At 36.3% G+C, this 12997-nt stretch overlaps 1 pseudogene; it reads left to right on the forward strand.

Moving 5' to 3' along the window:
* Positions 1-9208: 9208 nt before the first annotated feature.
* Positions 9209-12797, forward strand: LOC114761921 (glutamate receptor 2.7-like; annotated as a pseudogene).
* Positions 12798-12997: the final 200 nt, after the last annotated feature.

Genomic DNA, 12997 nt, shown 5'->3' on the forward strand with positions numbered 1-12997 from the left:
AAGAATATGAATGAGATGTGGTCATTCAAATTTGTGAGAGAAATGGCTTTTTGTCTGCACAAACGGGCATACCCAGAGACAGAGAGATCAGGGAGAAGATGTTAATGGCGGATGGAGACAGGATGATGTCACATGGGAACAATGTCATTTAGCTTTTAATCTGGTATTCGGGAAGAGTGGGGCTAGGATGAAGAAAATAAGGAGATGCAGAAAATGATAATATTGTTGCTTTATGAGATGCGCAGGCAAGGAAAGAGGCAGTGTTAATATTCTCAGACTCCACTAACACTGCCCAATAATGCGCATGGAAAGGAACGCTTGAGGGGAGATGATGTCATAATTATATTATTTTAGTAATTGAGGAACAATATTAAAATGACAGGGAAATTAGAGAGAGAGGGAGAGTAATCCACTGGGGAGGGGAGGGGAGGGGAGGGAGGAGGGGCACAGTGAAAGCGCACTAAGCGGGCGATGGCATAATGAAAAGAACGACACAAAAAAGATCAAGTAGGGTGATAAAAGAGAATACCAAGTGTGGGCAAAGTGGAAACAAAGCTAATACAGCTTTCCTTTTGTTTCATCATTTTGCATTCCCCTTTATCTGATTTAAAATGCAAACTTCATTTCATGTGGGGTTCCTATTCATTTGGGTGTGAGCTTCCTATAACTACACAACAATCATTAATTCACATCCCACATCCAATTGCTGTTCATTTTCACTCTTTTGCTTATGTGCTTTCACATCTGCACTGCTCCAATTAAATTCTTGATTTAATTGGTGGTGTAATAACATTATATTCCCATCCATTATATCCTCCCAAATCACACTCCTCAAATGCTGCTGTTATTCCCTCACCAAGTTACCACTTGAATTGTCACATATTGCTCCATGACTCACATCCACAACGCTGCAAGTCAATGGATCTTTGATGCCATATCTATGTGATGTACCACGTGAAAACAAGAACCGATTCATGGTTTATTAATTAAATTCATTTTAACAACAACTTTAGTCAGTTCCTTTTAATGTGTATGGTCCCCTTGTACTCTGAACAGACGTGGATGACTTTTTGACTAATCGGCATTAAACTCGCTCATGAAATTCACTTCGTCATTGGTAGTCAAAATATCGTTCCATATCATGCAAAACTGCTCCCATCTCTGTGAGGTGTTTAACAATTAATTGATTAATTTGAGTTAAGTCAATTATTTGTAATAAATAGTATTAAATTGTCTTTTTTAAAATACTCCTATTATTCATGTGTATTAATTAGAACTATTATTTGATAAAACATTTAACATGTGTAACTATTAGAGCGACTGTTTTAAAAAAAAAGATATAAATAGATTAAGATCTTATATTTAAAATCAAATTTAATATTAAATTAATTTTTATATCAAGTCCGAAGATAGTATTTAATGATCTCACTGTTTAATCGTATTCCTGTGCCATCATCGATTTTTGAATGAGCAATAATAAAAATTGCTTCATTTTCATCTTAATGGTGGCGACTATTTGTATTATATATATATATATATATATATATATGCGTGAGTGGGGAAATTGTTGTAGTTTCATTCCAGTACGAACTACCATGGGCTGATATGCTGACCACTGGTGCCACGACGTGACATCGTTTGTGATGTTTTGTGCTTTATAATAAAACAAAACCTGCAAATATATATATATATATATATATATATTTAGGCCAGTGATTATAAAATTGGCTCAGGTAGTTTTATTTTCTGTCATTCATATATTGTGTCTGTTTTTAGTTTTTATCCTATGGTTCATGTTCTTGTTATACCATCAACTTTACATATTTGACTCTTAGACTTTGTTGATTCATAATATATACATTATATGTCGGGTAATAAAATATTATATTTTACGGGAAACAAAAGCGCTTTTTAAAATTGTTCTGATGTGGAAACACCCTGATGCACAAATATATATATATGGGTCTTTAAAGTTCTATGGAAGATGTGTGTTTATAGGATAATATAACTGAGATTCTCTCAAAAGCCAACAAATATATAAAATATGATTTTTTTTTTTTTAAGAAACATTCAAATCGGACTTGGCAGAAATATACACTTTTCAGAAATCCAGAAAAACATAGGAACACTTTTTTCTTTTATTTGAGAATACTCAAGAATACTAACTTTTTCTTTGGGAACGGGAGAAAAAGGGTATGATATTCTTCTGAAATAAAAGTAATTTCAGAGGCAAGTTTTCTTTTAAGATCCCGTTTGGTAGAGCGGTGGAAATCCCTTATAAACACGTTTCACGTAAGTCGAAATAAATTAAACCTCTCTCATATACTTGTCTTGTATTGTTTAAATCACTATTAAAAAGTGGTTTATAAACTATTTATAAGTTGTTCCAAACATACCTTAAATAATGGTTAGCAATTCATCACGTGGATTCTTTCCACTGTAATGAAACAGTGGGACGTGTAGTCCCTGCTGAGTGTGGACACTTGCGTGGTGCCACTTTTAAATATTCTTCTTCCGTCCTTTTTTTAAAAATAATAATAATAATGTTATAAAAAATCCATACAAATTAAAGAAAATAGGGCACATTATATTAAGTAGGCTGTTTAATCTTAACGATTCTATTGAGTGCTTCCTCTAAATCCCATTTAACTCCTGCAAAGTTTGGGGCCTTCAGAAATGCCACACACCCCATAGACCATAGTTATACAGAACTGGTGAAAGCAGAGGGAAGGGACGGAAAAGTACATTTCTTTAGGTAATTCTAAATGTTGGATCAAAATTTTCCTAGTCATATATAATTAATACGAAGAAATTAAAATTCAGTTCGATTATCGGTTGGTCGTACTGGTCGATAACACTAGTGGAGAATATACATAATATAGGAGAAAGAAGTTCTGACTGTAATGATATAGAGTTGGGATAATAATGTTGATGAGTGGAGGCACGGACCCAGATATATAACACATAAGAAGGCATACCCATGATTAAGCTTCCATTTTTTATCAGTATCAGTACATAATAATCATGATTAGCTAAATCATAATTGTATTTGGGCATAATAAGGTGCATCAGCCATATATTTAGGATATCTTTTGTGTTTCTTCATATCTAGCAGCCTCTTCCCTTGGCATCCCCCCGCTGTCCAATCTGGTTTGAGGTGCATAATTATTATATAGTGCTTTCACCTCACTTGTCTACTTCGTTTGGCCGCCATGTTATATCAATCACTTATAGTTAGTCCTGTTTATCTCTTTTCATAACACTCTCTATGTATATCATCAAATCCAATTCATCATACTGACTATAATTATCATATAATGCACTGGCGCGATTCATGAAATGTTATTATTTTTCTATACAAATTAATTTTATTTTATTTACAATATGTGGAATTATGTTGGTATATAAAAAAGAAGAAAAGAAGAAGAAAACAAAACAAAAGCAGCGAAAATGCGAGTCCTTTTCATTCTCCGACAAACAGACGTACAGTGTAGATTACCTAGTGGTGCCAACTTGGGTGCCTTTGCTCACCGGCCTGTGCTAGCCATCTGCCATGAGCCTGGCTCAGATTGCTACTATACACCCGTCCCTTTCCATTTCTAGCTCCTGATTCTTCAATTTCTTGATATTTTAATTTGGAAACTGATGATGCCTCCATCTATATATATATATATATATATATATTAATCCCCTTCATAATCTAATTCCATTATTCATTATATATAATATTTTTGGATCCATATCTTCTGCCATGACTCCATCATTTACCCAAACGCCACCCATAATTAACTTTAATTCTGCCAGGATTCTCGGAATTCTTTTCATTCCATACACTCTTAACTAGAGATAAGCAGGACCCAGTATCTACATATCACCACTGTAACTTCTGGTTCCTTGTATATTATTATTTATTATAGACTTGAGCCGTACGTTTCTCCCCATGGAACTGTGTTCTTTTCCTCATCCTTATCCTCATAGAACATAATGTCTCTCTCTTCTGATTCATCGAGCTGTTCAGTATTCAGTAGTTGAGTCTTTTCAGCATATATAAGCACCTAATCCTTGCTTAAACAAGTACACATCGGTTTTAGCTTTAAATAAGGTTAATTATGCGTGTCTCATTTCATGTGAGGGAGATACGACAACTTATTAAACTCAATCTTGCAATTTTAATTAGGAGAAGGAAACGATTAACTATACTACTTTACGATCTCCTTTGTGACGTAGACATGCAGTTGATTCCATATTCTATCTGCTTCTCATTCGTTTCCTTCTATCAAATAGAACCTGAAAGATTAAGAGTTTGGGATCGGGCTACACATATATAGGGGCCACTTTTTTAATTTTTTTCATTTGGCATCTTGTAATGTCCACCTTGATGCTTATTGCGTCAAAAATATATTCCCTACCCATTACATGGAGGCCACTCGGAGTTGAAATGCCCTCCAAATTTTATGTCGTCGAATTTTTCTAGTCACTTTAATTTGTTCCCCATACTCACTAGCTGGTGACTCATCACTGACAAACCACCAGATTCTATGTCTTGTACTCGGCCTCCTTTATATATGTATATTTATTTATATTCTTTATTGTATATATTTATTAAGTGATGCGCCCTTGATGATATGCATTAACCACTAACCATATAATTAATAAGGTGCATTAGCTTCATAAAAATGCTCCATTATCTACACAAAAGAACAAAATCCAATTCACAAAAAACCCACATATACAAACTAGCAACTCAAATCTCCCACAGCACTTGGTTTGGTGGCTGCGAAGCCTGGAAAGCCGTATGTAGTATTATTATGTTCTCCTCATGTTTGAGTGCTGCGTGGGTCATAATTCATCAGAGTTGAAGCCAGATCTAGTACAGGAAGCTAGGGGGGTAGAAAGATTAGAAAGATATTTATGAAAACTATATATATCAAGTATTCTCATCGATATGATTGAATTAGTGGCATGTGGGTCATATATATAACTCATTCAAGTTGACGCCAGATCTATTTCAAAAAGATTGTGCAGACATATATAGCTGCAACTTTCTGAAAAGGTTATTGGCTTGAAGTTGAAAGAAAGAGGATTATATTGTTGAAATTAATGGATGATACGTCAGCGTCTTTGTTTCTATTCACAGCCTCAATCATTAACGGATGGAGGTTAGCATTAATATAATAGTTTCATATATTTGAACCATAAACACTACTTGGTTCTTACTAATGATGGCCTCATTTAATAATATATAAAAATAGAATTTGTTATTATAACGACGTTTACATATTTATCTACGTGCTGTGGACACTGAGCATCAAAAGTGGATAGAGCACTTGTCCTGGTTTCATTTTGCTATAATGAAAAGTTAGCGTCGATAATAATCTAATCACTGTGTAGAGATTTGGTGTTGGAATCTTTTGTTGCAATCCAGGAGAAGTGAGAGGGAGAGAATTCTAATCCCATGTATCTTCGACTTGAGTGGATGCGTGACGTATCGCTTCATCAGTAGTTCAACAACAATATAATCTTATTTTAATTATATTTATATGCTTCTGGATATATATATTATTATAGATATACAGCTAGCACGCTGCGACTCTGCAGTTCAACCTCGGGTTTCCACGTGAATTTTACTTTGATAAATGTGGATGAATACTTTGGGGCAAATCTACTGAAATAGGTAGGCTAAATCTATAACAAATCAGAATATTCTGTCTCAGAAAAATTATTCTGCTCCCATATTTGTCTGTTTATTCTCCACTGAAATTACTACTCCTAATCAAACTCCGGAAGGAAAAATAAATATCCAGAGAATAATTTGTGTTGATTTGATCTTTATCATCAATAAAACAATTATCTGTATATATGCGCCATTGCAGCTATTGTTCTCTGCCATATAAGCATATCAAAAACCACCATATATTGAAGACAACACAGCGAGAGAGAAAGACTGCTCAGTTGGAATTATAAATCTCTAAATGTAATGAAAGAATAAATGTATTATATATATATATATATATATATCCATCCAGATATCATTATCCAGGGAGAAGCACGCCTGAAGGATCTGATATTCTGCTTGTGTCACACTGTACTTAATGCCGGTGAAGTGTTGCTATCAGAATTCAGAACAAATCCTTTTCAAAATTCTACTACACGCCGTTATATCCAATATCTTCATCTTCTTCTTCCTATTTTTATTAGGTTTTCATCATTTGTTACATCTGTGACGTGTCACGGTTTCCAACTTGCAGATATATACATGCTTTTGTGTTAGACATCTCAGGGGTGTTTCGGTCAATTCCAGTTAACTTTCAAGCTAAAACAAGCAACTTCGATCAGCCTCCAACTAGTTCACCTGTGTCAACCTCCAAGCATCGTATCAGGAATCTCCTCGAGACAATAAATATATATATATATTTATATGCGCAGGTTAGGCAGATCATCAAAGAAATGCTTTTGTGAGAAATAATAATAAAAATATTTGGACATGAACAGAGCTACGTGTAAGGATCGTTGACATGCTTTCTGAGAATTAGTTAGCATCATCGGCCATCGCCCACTGAAAGGTTGGCAGCTAAGCTGTTTCTGTGGGATGGATATATGCCACGCAAATATTTAGTTATTGTCACAAGTGACTTTGCTTTGAAGAATAATACGCACACATAATAGATTTGTATGTATATACGTTTGTGCAACACTACTGTTTTGAGCTTTAAGAATATACTACACATGTTACAAAGTTCACAACCTTCGTGTTTGGCGATTAGAAAGGTCGCCTGCGCCCTTGAGAGCAAGTGGGAGGAAGTGGTTATCCGAGTAGGATAAGGAGTCCCTTTCAAAATGTTACCTGCCTCGTTGAAAAGGTTTGATTTTGAGATTCGAACCCCATTTTATCACATGGATTAGACGTTGTAATAAATTACCCACAATGAATATATGTGTGTTACTTAGGGGGGAAATTAATAATATATGTGTTGGGGAGAGAGAGAGAGAGATTAAGTGGTAGAGATTTGCTAGAGAGAGGGAGCGAGAGATTTGTTGCTTCCAATGGGCCAATGGCCCAAAGCTAGGACGGTTTGTTGGATTTTGGGCCGCCGAAGACTACGCTGATTTGGTATCTCGAGTCTCTGATCCAATATGACAAGAGAAACCCAGAAAAATGGAAAACATATGACGGAAAGTCTATTTACATGGAAATTCATTCTGGTTGTTTTATTTTTATTATCTATATTTTCAATAAATTTGAAATTTGTACAAATTTGCAGCTCATAATTAGTTTTTATTGACGTCTCGTATATTATGTTTTCTTTAAAAAATAATAACAAAATAAAAAATTATATTAAATTTAGTTGTTCAGTTCTTTTTTTATACAAATTTAGTTGCTCAATTAAAATCAGAGATACGACAACTTTTTCTGTGTTTCCAAAATGGGGGGAAAAACAATTTGAAGAAAAATCAAATAGGGCCCGAGATCTGTGATGGCCCGTTCCTTCAAATAAAGGACGAGACATGGAGATGTCAATTACAAGAGGTTATTTTCGGCCTCCAAATATTATAAAAGAACAAGAAGCTTCGACTTTTAACTGCAGGAGGCAATTAATTGACCGGTCTTATATTAATGTTAATTATGTATTTATTAATCCATTTATTTTGGAGAAGTTAGCGCGAGGACTGAGGGCATGTTGGAGCGCTTGATGCTTACTTGACTTGAATAATCATTTTTTTATATTAAAGTATAATAATTTTTTATAAGATGACATGCTATATTTTTTTTAATTTCACCCAGCTGTCGACTTGTAATCTGTTCGGCGCAAATTTTCTATCAATTGTGAAATGTTATCCTACGTAATCAATGGTCATCACATGAATATCAAATTAAAAAAGGTCATTGGCTGTCCATTAAGTATACTGATACATCCTTTCTTAATTAAGTTCTTTCTTTTTTGGGTCAAACGTTTCCTAATTTGACTTATTCCCCTTTTCCTGAGTAGTGGCAAAAAAAAAAATCTCCATAAAATAATTACACCTAGCCTTTGATTTAGCAGTAGTAATAAGGGAATTGTCGTGGAATTAAATAAAAAAAAAAAATCTCCATAAAGTAATAACACACTTGTAACTCCCAAGCTTACCACATCAGCCTTTTGATCTGCAGAAACAGAAGGCTACATCTCTCATCAGAAAACCATTCATACAAAAGAAAACTAGAAGTGAAGGGACTAACATGATCCAAAAGTCTAGGCTTTCTTTTCAACCCAACAGCACCATAACTACTAGACTTCACAAAACCTCATGGTTATACTTTAAATAAATGTTTCTCATTTATTTATGGTGCAATATAATCTGGCAAATACAACATTTATAAGTTGGCCAAAAAAAAAAAACAGCATTTACAAACCTCGTGGATGACTTTTCTTGTATCAGTTTCGTTTTCTGAATTGTCTAATATCGGGATTAGTGATTGATGTGCAGAATTAATTCAAGAATAGTACAGTCGTGATTAAAAAAAAAGTGATCAAACTAATCAAAACTTTTCTGCGTGATGATCAAGGATCTATTTGTTAATAATCAAGTGGAGTTTGACTTCGTCAAACGTCAATGAGCCAATGCGGTGTCCACCCAGGCACTATCGTTGCGATTTCTCACAATTTTACTCTTCCGATCCTTAATATAGAACCCAATTCTTGAGTTGATTTTAGTCCTAAATATAAGACTTATTTCTCATATTTATCAATTTTCTCTAAATTACCACTATAGATACTCCTTAAACCATAATCAAATAGAAGAGGGAGATGGGGTATTAAGAAAGATAATGATAGTGTTTTAGGAAAAATGTGTCACTTTTCTTATGATTAACTAACTTACCTAACTTTCTTAATCTAATCAAATTAGTTAAATGAGTCTTATATTAAGGAATGGAAAAGTAATACACACTTCTCTTTTTTTCTCTCTTAAAAACACTACATATTTCGTAAATTATATGGGGCTCGGTGAATTAATTTTATAGCATAAAAAAGTTTTCTACGTGGAAATTGGAATACAGTAAGTCCGAATACGGGGAGACAATAGTGGTAGGCTCTTTGTAATCCGCGCGCATTTAAAACTTAAAAAATATAGTTCATTAATTTGTCAAACCCCGCGACGCCTATAAATATGCATCATTCTGGGTAGACTCCACCATGATCAGCAAAGTTAAGCTTGAAATTCCAAGACGATGAGGAAACTGATCGTCTTAATTATGTGGGCTTTATGCTGTTCGCTGTGCAGCATGGCACAGACAAACAGAAGCGTGCCAGTGAAAGTAGGAATCGTACTTGATCTTTCTTCCCCGGCAGCAAAAATGGGGTTGAGCTGTATCAACATGTCTCTCTGACTTTTATGCCTCTCATTCTCATTACAAAACCAGGCTCGCCTTCATCGTCAGGGATTCCCACTCGGACGTTTTTCCTGCAGCTTCTCAGGGTTCTCTTCTAATTACTCTCTGCATATTCCTGTGCCTTGTATAAATATGTCGCATTGATTAAGGGAGAGTCGGAAAGCTTTTAAGTTTCACCATTTGATATCAGTCCTAGATCTCAATGGCACAGTGATTGTCTGCAATTTATTCTGTAAACGAAACTTTCCTTGATCTGTTGCATTATTTCAGTAACATCATATGTTATAATTGAACGAAATATTGTTTGATTCACACGCATATAGCCTCCACAGGTAAAAAAAAAAAAAAATACTCACCTTGGCATGTTTGATGATAATATCATGTAATCAACACAAACTGTTCAATGATAATATTTTAATAGGGTAGAAGTAGGTGATATAATTTTAAATCCAGAATGCCACTAGTAAAAAATTTCATATTCCACCAGACAAATTGCGTAATTATTTTTCATGAAACAATTTATTTCTTTACGAAAGAACACGAGCCAGACATACATCTGATTTGCAGATTTTCTTGATCAACAGGTCTAGATCTCATAAAATCAGAGAAAGTGCAGGCCATAATTGGTCCATTCACGTCAATGCAAGCCAACTTTCTGATCAGTCTGGGAGACAAAGCTCGTGTTCCCATCATAACCTTCTCAGCAACAAGTCCTTCTCTGGCTTCTCTTCCAAGTTCATATTTTTTCGAATTACACAAACCGTTTCAGCTCAGGTGAACGCCATTGGTGCAGTCGCACAGGCTTTTGGGTGGAAAGAAGCAATACCCATTTACGTAGACAACGAGTATGGGAAGGGGGTCATACCCTTCTTGACTAATGCTCTTCAACAAGTGTACGTTCGAATCCCATATCAGAGTCCTCTTTCAGCTTCAGCCACTGTTGAAGATATCAGAGCAGAGCACTACAAGTTGATGACCATGCAAACCAGAGTGTTTGTTGTGCACATGAACCCCAATCCGGGCGTGAGACTCTTCAACATTGCAAGACAGATTGGAATGATGAGCAAGGGCTACGTTTGGATCGTGACAGATGGTTTGGCTAATGAATTAAGCTCTTTGAATTCCTCAGTCATAGAATCAATGGAAGGGGTGCTGGGGGTGAGGACCTATATTCCCAAAACAGAGCGGTTGGACGAATTCAAGGTTCGATGGAAAAGAAGATTCCTACAAGACAATCCAACCCTTGTTGATGCTGATTTGAATGCTTTTGGAGTATGGGCTTACGATGCTGCCGCAGCGTTAGCTATGGCTATTGAGAAGGTTGACACCAACAATCTTGGGTTTGATGCGAGCAATGCTTCGTCCAATTCAACTGATTTGGAAAGGATTGGAGTTTCAAAAAGTGGTGAAAAGCTGCGTGAAGCCTTATCAGACACTACATTCACAGGCCTCAGTGGAGAATTCAGCATTGTTAAGAGGCAACTGCAAGCTTCGACGTTTGAGATATTGAATGTGATTGGAAATGGAGGGAAACGGATAGGATTTTGGACATCACAAAACGGAATAGTCAGAAATCTGGACTCAACTAACACCAACGTATTCTACGTCAAGGAATCAATTAGGTTCGATTATATGGCCAGGGGACACGAACTCTGTCCCAAAGGGATGGGAAATCCCCACAACTGAGAGGAAGCTGAGGATAGGGGTGCCGGTGAAAAATGGTTATCCTGAATTCGTGGATGTATCTCATGACCCCATTACTAATAGAACACAGGTCACTGGATTTAGCATCGATGTGTTCGTGGCAGTGCTGGAAGTGCTCCCTTATGCCTTACCTTATGAATTTATCCCTTTTGCTAAACCCAATCGCCAGAGTGCAGGATCATATAATGAGCTGATCAGCCAAGTTTATTTTGGGGTAATCAATTCCACTTTGATATAGTTCCCTTCATCAAATTTACTTCAAATAAATCATGACAAAAGTCGTTAATCTTTTATACAGAACTTTGATGCCGTGGTGGGGGATATAACAATCACAGCAAACAGGTCTAACTATATGGATTTCACTTTGCCGTACACGGAATCTGGTGTAACGATGGTAGTTCCGATGAAAGACAAGAGACAGAAGAATGCATGGGCCTTCTTAACCACTGACTTGGGATCTCTGGGCGACAATTGCATGTTCCTTTGTATTTGTTGGCTTTGTTGTGTGGGTGCTTGAACACCGAATTAATGAACATTTCAGAGGGCCTCCACTGCACCAGATTGGCACCAGCTTATGGTTTTCATTCTCAACTATGGTTTTTGCCCATCGTAAGCCCTACCCTTCTTACTTTTCTTGAATGATTTCGATTAAGGTGTAAATAACTCGTTAATAGATTGAATGGTACTGTAGGAGAGAGAGTTTTGAGCAACCTGAGCAGATTTGTTGTCATCGTATGGGTCTTTGTGATTCTTATTCTGGTTCAGAGTTATACCGCGAGTTTGACGACGCTTTTAACAGTTGAGCAGCTCAGCCCCACTATGACAGATGAAAATCTACTTTTAAAGAGCCGATTAAATGTTGGTTACTTGGATGGTTCTTTTTTATATGGACTTCTAAAGGATATGGGTTTTCTAGATTATCAGCTCAAAACTTACCATGCGACAGAGGATTGCCATGAACTGTTTGAAAAAGGAACTGTTTGATGAAATTCCATATGTGAAACTCTTTCTGGGAATTACTGCTCCAAATACACCATGGTTGATCCGACTTTCAAAACTGGGGGCTTTGGCTTTGTAAGTTGTGTTGTGTTGGGAATTTCACATCTTGTTCTCCTTATTAAAATTCTACCTTATCTTGTTTTATTTTTTTGACATAAATTACAGGCATTCCCTAAAGGTTCCCCTCTTGTTGGCGACATTTCAAGGGCAATCCTGAATGTGACACAGGGAGATCAAATGAAGGCCATAGAAAATGCGTGGTTCAAAAAGAACAACTGCCCAGATTCTAATGCCTCAATTTCATCAAACAGTCTTGGACTTGAAAGCTTCTGGGGACTCTTTCTCATTGCAGGGGTTGCTTCTGCCCTAGCTCTTATTATCTTCGCCATTAACTTCCTATACCAACACAGAGAAATCTGGTTACAGTATGATCCCAGTACTCCAAAGTGGAGACGAGTTGAGAAGTTAATATGGATATTTGACCAAAGGGATTTGAGCTCTCACACTGGAAAGAGAAGTGCAAAATAAGAGTGAATCCTACAGACCACATGATCTGGGTGAATTTGAGGCATCTCCAAGTACAAACTACCCCTCAAGTCCATCTTCTAGCCCATCAGAATTAGAAAGGAGCTTCTCGTTCTACGATGAAGCTAGCCCAAACAACCCTCCAGCCCAAGATAGAAATAACCTTAGCGCATGTTATGACACAGGATCTGCCAGATAAGCTTTGATCACCCACCCATCGCTGGAGCTGTCAATAAAGGCCAGCCCGGCCCTAAAGGGCTAGCCCTTAAGGGCCAGGACCTAAAAGGGCTGACCCTTTAAAGCCTACATACCTTAAAATTGGGATTTTTATCAATTAAATTGGGCTTAATTGCATTTATTAGGAATAAATTGGATTAATTGTGATTGGATGAAAATATT

The sequence above is a fragment of the Neltuma alba genome, unplaced genomic scaffold, assembly GCF_004799145.2.
Source record: "Neltuma alba isolate B1F8T4 unplaced genomic scaffold, ASM479914v2 tig00011150_pilon, whole genome shotgun sequence".
Taxonomy (NCBI): Eukaryota; Viridiplantae; Streptophyta; class Magnoliopsida; order Fabales; family Fabaceae; genus Neltuma; species Neltuma alba.